A 6,205-nucleotide genomic window follows, 5' to 3' on the forward strand; every position below is an offset into this window, starting at 1 on the left:
CAATTTCTTCCACTTTTTGAGTGACACAAAGATGCTTATCTAAATGGTGAAAATGCAACAGCTGTTAATCAGACTCACTTTCACTTTACATAGTGCACCAAGAGATAGTTTCTCGCTTACGACCACACCGGCCTGAGTACGCCTGATCTCGTCTGATCTCGGAAGCTAAGCAGGGTCGGGCCTGGTTAGTACTTGGATGGGAGACTTCCTGGGAATACCAGGTCCAACAATCTGTGCTACAAATTATGGCTGCAGTATATGCAATTTCTTCCACTTTTTGAGTGACACAAAGATGCTTATCTAAATGGTGAAAATGCAACAGCTGTTAATCAGACTCACTTTCACTTTACATAGTGCACCAAGAGATAATTTCTCGCTTACGACCACACCGGCCTGAGTACGCCTGATCTCGTCTGATCTCGGAAGCTAAGCAGGGTCGGGCCTGGTTAGTACTTGGATGGGAGACTTCCTGGGAATACCAGGTGCTGTAAGCTTTTTGTCAACTCTTTGTCCGTTTTTTCCCACAAGGCTGAAATATGTGCCCTTGCTTTGAAATAAGTAAGCAAGGTTAGTTTGTATTTCATCCAACAATCTGTGCTACAAATTATGGCTGCAGTATATGCAATTTCTTCCACTTTTTGAGTGACACAAAGATGCTTATCTAAATGGTGAAAATGCAACAGCTGTTAATCAGACTCACTTTCACTTTACATAGTGAACCAAGAGATAGTTTCTCGCTTACGACCACACCGGCCTGAGTACGCCTGATCTCGTCTGATCTCGGAAGCTAAGCAGGGTCGGGCCTGGTTAGTACTTGGATGGGAGACTTCCTGGGAATACCAGGTGCTGTAAGCTTTTGTCAACTCTTTGTCCGTTTATTCCCACAAGGCTGAAATATGTGCCCTTGCTTTGAAATAAGTAAGCAAGTTTAGTTTGTATTTCATCCAACAATCTGTGCTACAAATTATGGCTGCAGTATATGCAATTTCTTCCACTTTTTGAGTGACACAAAGATGCTTATCTAAATGGTGAAAATGCAACAGCTGTTAATCAGACTCACTTTCACTTTACATAGTGCACCAAGAGATAGTTTCTCGCTACGACCACACCGGCCTGAGTACGCCTGATCTCGTCTGATCTCGGAAGCTAAGCAGGGTCGGGCCTGGTTAGTACTTGGATGGGAGACTTCCTGGGAATACCAGGTGCTGTAAGCTTTTTGTCACTGCCTTTTTTCAACTCTTTGTCCGTTTATTCCCACAAGGCTGAAATATGTGCCCTTGCTTTGAAATAAGTAAGCAAGTTTAGTTTGTATTTCATCCAACAATCTGTGCTACAAATTATGGCTGCAGTATATGCAATTTCTTCCACTTTTTGAGTGACACAAAGATGCTTATCTAAATGGTGAAAATGCAACAGCTGTTAATCAGACTCACTTTCACTTTACATAGTGCACCAAGAGATAGTTTCTCGCTTACGACCACACCGGCCTGAGTACGCCTGATCTCGTCTGATCTCGGAAGCTAAGCAGGGTCGGGCCTGGTTAGTACTTGGATGGGAGACTTCCTGGGAATACCAGGTGCTGTAAGCTTTTTGTCAACTCTTTGTCCGTTTTTTTCCCACAAGGCTGAAATATGTGCCCTTGCTTTGAAATAAGTAAGCAAGTTTAGTTTGTATTTCATCCAACAATCTGTGCTACAAATTATGGCTGCAGTATATGCAATTTCTTCCACTTTTTGAGTGACACAAAGATGCTTATCTAAATGGTGAAAATGCAACAGCTGTTAATCAGACTCACTTTCACTTTACATAGTGCACCAAGAGATAGTTTCTCGCTTACGACCACACCGGCCTGAGTACGCCTGATCTCGTCTGATCTCGGAAGCTAAGCAGGGTCGGGCCTGGTTAGTACTTGGATGGGAGACTTCCTGGGAATACCAGGTGCTGTAAGCTTTTTGTCACTGCCTTGTGGAATTTCAACTCTTTGTCCGTTTTTTCCCACAAGGCTGAAATATGTGCCCTTGCTTTGAAATAAGTAAGCAAGTTTAGTTTGTATTTCATCCAACAATCTGTGCTACAAATTATGGCTGCAGTATATGCAATTTCTTCCACTTTTTGAGTGACACAAAGATGCTTATCTAAATGGTGAAAATGCAACAGCTGTTAATCAGACTCACTTTCACTTTACATAGTGCACCAAGAGATAGTTTCTCGCTTACGACCACACCGGCCTGAGTACGCCTGATCTCGTCTGATCTCGGAAGCTAAGCAGGGTCGGGCCTGGTTAGTACTTGGATGGGAGACTTCCTGGGAATACCAGGTGCTGTAAGCTTTTTGTCAACTCTTTGTCCGTTTTTTCCCACAAGGCTGAAATATGTGCCCTTGCTTTGAAATAAGTAAGCAAGTTTAGTTTGTATTTCATCCAACAATCTGTGCTACAAATTATGGCTGCAGTATATGCAATTTCTTCCACTTTTTGAGTGACACAAAGATGCTTATCTAAATGGTGAAAATGCAACAGCTGTTAATCAGACTCACTTTCACTTTACATAGTGCACCAAGAGATAGTTTCTCGCTTACGACCACACCGGCCTGATCTCGTCTGATCTCGGAAGCTAAGCAGGGTCGGGCCTGGTTAGTACTTGGATGGGAGACTTCCTGGGAATACCAGGTGCTGTAAGCTTTTTGTCAACTCTTTGTCCGTTTTTTCCCACAAGGCTGAAATATGTGCCCTTGCTTTGAAATAAGTAAGCAAGTTTAGTTTGTATTTCATCCAACAATCTGTGCTACAAATTATGGCTGCAGTATATGCAATTTCTTCCACTTTTTGAGTGACACAAAGATGCTTATCTAAATGGTGAAAATGCAACAGCTGTTAATCAGACTCACTTTCACTTTACATAGTGCACCAAGAGATAGTTTCTCGCTTACGACCACACCGGCCTGAGTACGCCTGATCTCGTCTGATCTCGGAAGCTAAGCAGGGTCGGGCCTGGTTAGTACTTGGATGGGAGACTTCCTGGGAATACCAGGTGCTGTAAGCTTTTTGTCAACTCTTTGTCCGTTTTTTCCCACAAGGCTGAATGTGCCCTTGCTTTGAAATAAGTAAGCAAGTTTAGTTTGTATTTCATCCAACAATCTGTGCTACAAATTATGGCTGCAGTATATGCAATTTCTTCCACTTTTTGAGTGACACAAAGATGCTTATCTAAATGGTGAAAATGCAACAGCTGTTAATCAGACTCACTTTCACTTTACATAGTGCACCAAGAGATAGTTTCTCGCTTACGACCACACCGGCCTGAGTACGCCTGATCTCGTCTGATCTCGGAAGCTAAGCAGGGTCGGGCCTGGTTAGTACTTGGATGGGAGACTTCCTGGGAATACCAGGTGCTGTAAGCTTTTTGTCAACTCTTTGTCCGTTTTTTCCCACAAGGCTGAAATATGTGCCCTTGCTTTGAAATAAGTAAGCAAGTTTAGTTTGTATTTCATCCAACAATCTGTGCTACAAATTATGGCTGCAGTATATGCAATTTCTTCCACTTTTTGAGTGACACAAAGATGCTTATCTAAATGGTGAAAATGCAACAGCTGTTAATCAGACTCACTTTCACTTTACATAGTGCACCAAGAGATAGTTTCTCGCTTACGACCACACCGGCCTGAGTACGCCTGATCTCATCTGATCTCGGAAGCTAAGCAGGGTCGGGCCTGGTTAGTACTTGATGGGAGACTTCCTGGGAATACCAGGTGCTGTAAGCTTTTTGTCACTGCCTTTGGAATTTCAACTCTTTGTCCGTTTATTCCCACAAGGCTGAAATATGTGCCCTTGCTTTGAAATAAGTAAGCAAGTTTAGTTTGTATTTCATCCAACAATCTGTGCTACAAATTATGGCTGCAGTATATGCAATTTCTTCCACTTTTTGAGTGACACAAAGATGCTTATCTAAATGGTGAAAATGCAACAGCTGTTAATCAGACTCACTTTCACTTTACATAGTGCACCAAGAGATAGTTTCTCGCTTACGACCACACCGGCCTGAGTACGCCTGATCTCGTCTGATCTCGGAAGCTAAGCAGGGTCGGGCCTGGTTAGTACTTGGATGGGAGACTTCCTGGGAATACCAGGTGCTGTAAGCTTTTTGTTTTTGTGGAATACCAGGTGCCTTGTTTTTCAACTCTTTGTCCGTTTATTCCCACAAGGCTGAAATATGTGCCCTTGCTTTGAAATAAGTAAGCAAGTTTAGTTTGTATTTCATCCAACAATCTGTGCTACAAATTATGGCTGCAGTATATGCAATTTCTTCCACTTTTTGAGTGACACAAAGATGCTTATCTAAATGGTGAAAATGCAACAGCTGTTAATCAGACTCACTTTCACTTTACATAGTGCACCAAGAGATAGTTTCTCGCTTACGACCACACCGGCCTGAGTACGCCTGATCTCGTCTGATCTCGGAAGCTAAGCAGGGTCGGGCCTGGTTAGTACTTGGATGGGAGACTTCCTGGGAATACCAGGTGCTGTAAGCTTTTTGTCACTGCCTTGTGGAATTTCAACTCTTTGTCCGTTTATTCCCACAAGGCTGAAATATGTGCCCTTGCTTTGAAATAAGTAAGCAAGTTTAGTTTGTATTTCATCCAACAATCTGTGCTACAAATTATGGCTGCAGTATATGCAATTTCTTCCACTTTTTGAGTGACACAAAGATGCTTATCTAAATGGTGAAAATGCAACAGCTGTTAATCAGACTCACTTTCACTTTACATAGTGCACCAAGAGATAGTTTCTCGCTTACGACCACACCGGCCTGAGTACGCCTGATCTCGTCTGATCTCGGAAGCTAAGCAGGGTCGGGCCTGGTTAGTACTTGGATGGGAGACTTCCTGGGAATACCAGGTGCTGTAAGCTTTTTGTCACTGCCTTGTGGAATTTCAACTCTTTGTCCGTTTTTTCCCACAAGGCTGAAATATGTGCCCTTGCTTTGAAATAAGTAAGCAAGTTTAGTTTGTATTTCATCCAACAATCTGTGCTACAAATTATGGCTGCAGTATATGCAATTTCTTCCACTTTTTGAGTGACACAAAGATGCTTATCTAAATGGTGAAAATGCAACAGCTGTTAATCAGACTCACTTTCACTTTACATAGTGCACCAAGAGATAGTTTCTCGCTTACGACCACACCGGCCTGAGTACGCCTGATCTCGTCTGATCTCGGAAGCTAAGCAGGGTCGGGCCTGGTTAGTACTTGGATGGGAGACTTCCTGGGAATACCAGGTGCTGTAAGCTTTTTTGTCACTGCCTTTGGAATTTCAACTCTTTGTCCGTTTATTCCCACAAGGCTGAAATATGTGCCCTTGCTTTGAAATAAGTAAGCAAGTTTAGTTTGTATTTCATCCAACAATCTGTGCTACAAATTATGGCTGCAGTATATGCAATTTCTTCCACTTTTTGAGTGACACAAAGATGCTTATCTAAATGGTGAAAATGCAACAGCTGTTAATCAGACTCACTTTCACTTTACATAGTGCACCAAGAGATAATTTCTCGCTTACGACCACACCGGCCTGAGTACGCCTGATCTCGTCTGATCTCGGAAGCTAAGCAGGGTCGGGCCTGGTTAGTACTTGGATGGGAGACTTCCTGGGAATACCAGGTGCTGTAAGCTTTTTTGTCACTGCCTTGTGGAATTTCAACTCTTTGTCCGTTTATTCCCACAAGGCTGAAATATGTGCCCTTGCTTTGAAATAAGTAAGCAAGTTTAGTTTGTATTTCATCCAACAATCTGTATTTCATCCAACAATCTGTGCTACAAATTATGGCTGCAGTATATGCAATTTCTTCCACTTTTTGAGTGACACAAAGATGCTTATCTAAATGGTGAAAATGCAACAGCTGTTAATCAGACTCACTTCACTTTACATAGTGCACCAAGAGATAATTTCTCGCTTACGACCACACCGGCCTGAGTACGCCTGATCTCGTCTGATCTCGGAAGCTAAGCAGGGTCGGGCCTGGTTAGTACTTGATGGGAGACTTCCTGGGAATACCAGGTGCTGTAAGCTTTTTTGTCACTGCCTTGTGGAATTTCAACTCTTTGTCCGTTTATTCCCACAAGGCTGAAATATGTGCCCTTGCTTTGAAATAAGTAAGCAAGTTTAGTTTGTATTTCATCCAACAAACTTCCTGGGAATACCAGGTGCTGTAAG

General features: G+C 42.7%; 12 non-coding genes and 5 pseudogenes across 12 annotated transcripts; all 17 read left to right on the top strand.

Annotated features, from left to right (window-relative positions):
• Positions 1 to 114: 114 nt before the first annotated feature.
• On the top strand, positions 115 to 233 carry LOC121842115 (annotated as a pseudogene).
• Positions 234 to 375: 142 nt separating this feature from the next.
• Positions 376 to 494, top strand: LOC121842103. Its single transcript, XR_006080933.1, has one exon. It is a non-coding gene; the product is annotated as a 5S ribosomal RNA (ribosomal RNA).
• Positions 495 to 736: 242 nt separating this feature from the next.
• On the top strand, positions 737 to 855 carry LOC121842114. Its single transcript, XR_006080941.1, has one exon. It is a non-coding gene; the product is annotated as a 5S ribosomal RNA (ribosomal RNA).
• A 241-nt stretch (positions 856 to 1,096) lies between these two features.
• Positions 1,097 to 1,214, top strand: LOC121842113 (annotated as a pseudogene).
• A 255-nt stretch (positions 1,215 to 1,469) lies between these two features.
• Positions 1,470 to 1,588, top strand: LOC121842117. The gene has a single exon (XR_006080942.1). It is a non-coding gene; the product is annotated as a 5S ribosomal RNA (ribosomal RNA).
• A 243-nt stretch (positions 1,589 to 1,831) lies between these two features.
• LOC121842118 lies at positions 1,832 to 1,950 on the top strand. Its single transcript, XR_006080943.1, has one exon. It is a non-coding gene; the product is annotated as a 5S ribosomal RNA (ribosomal RNA).
• Positions 1,951 to 2,210: 260 nt separating this feature from the next.
• On the top strand, positions 2,211 to 2,329 carry LOC121842119. The gene has a single exon (XR_006080944.1). It is a non-coding gene; the product is annotated as a 5S ribosomal RNA (ribosomal RNA).
• Positions 2,330 to 2,571: 242 nt separating this feature from the next.
• LOC121842116 lies at positions 2,572 to 2,680 on the top strand (annotated as a pseudogene).
• Positions 2,681 to 2,922: 242 nt separating this feature from the next.
• LOC121842104 lies at positions 2,923 to 3,041 on the top strand. The gene has a single exon (XR_006080934.1). It is a non-coding gene; the product is annotated as a 5S ribosomal RNA (ribosomal RNA).
• Positions 3,042 to 3,280: 239 nt separating this feature from the next.
• LOC121842105 lies at positions 3,281 to 3,399 on the top strand. The gene has a single exon (XR_006080935.1). It is a non-coding gene; the product is annotated as a 5S ribosomal RNA (ribosomal RNA).
• Positions 3,400 to 3,641: 242 nt separating this feature from the next.
• Positions 3,642 to 3,759, top strand: LOC121842111 (annotated as a pseudogene).
• A 259-nt stretch (positions 3,760 to 4,018) lies between these two features.
• LOC121842106 lies at positions 4,019 to 4,137 on the top strand. The gene has a single exon (XR_006080936.1). It is a non-coding gene; the product is annotated as a 5S ribosomal RNA (ribosomal RNA).
• A 271-nt stretch (positions 4,138 to 4,408) lies between these two features.
• LOC121842107 lies at positions 4,409 to 4,527 on the top strand. The gene has a single exon (XR_006080937.1). It is a non-coding gene; the product is annotated as a 5S ribosomal RNA (ribosomal RNA).
• Positions 4,528 to 4,787: 260 nt separating this feature from the next.
• LOC121842108 lies at positions 4,788 to 4,906 on the top strand. The gene has a single exon (XR_006080938.1). It is a non-coding gene; the product is annotated as a 5S ribosomal RNA (ribosomal RNA).
• A 260-nt stretch (positions 4,907 to 5,166) lies between these two features.
• On the top strand, positions 5,167 to 5,285 carry LOC121842109. The gene has a single exon (XR_006080939.1). It is a non-coding gene; the product is annotated as a 5S ribosomal RNA (ribosomal RNA).
• Positions 5,286 to 5,545: 260 nt separating this feature from the next.
• On the top strand, positions 5,546 to 5,664 carry LOC121842110. Its single transcript, XR_006080940.1, has one exon. It is a non-coding gene; the product is annotated as a 5S ribosomal RNA (ribosomal RNA).
• A 279-nt stretch (positions 5,665 to 5,943) lies between these two features.
• Positions 5,944 to 6,061, top strand: LOC121842112 (annotated as a pseudogene).
• Positions 6,062 to 6,205: the final 144 nt, after the last annotated feature.

The sequence above is a fragment of the Oncorhynchus tshawytscha genome, unplaced genomic scaffold (assembly GCF_018296145.1).
Source record: "Oncorhynchus tshawytscha isolate Ot180627B unplaced genomic scaffold, Otsh_v2.0 Un_contig_362_pilon_pilon, whole genome shotgun sequence".
Taxonomy (NCBI): Eukaryota; Metazoa; Chordata; class Actinopteri; order Salmoniformes; family Salmonidae; genus Oncorhynchus; species Oncorhynchus tshawytscha.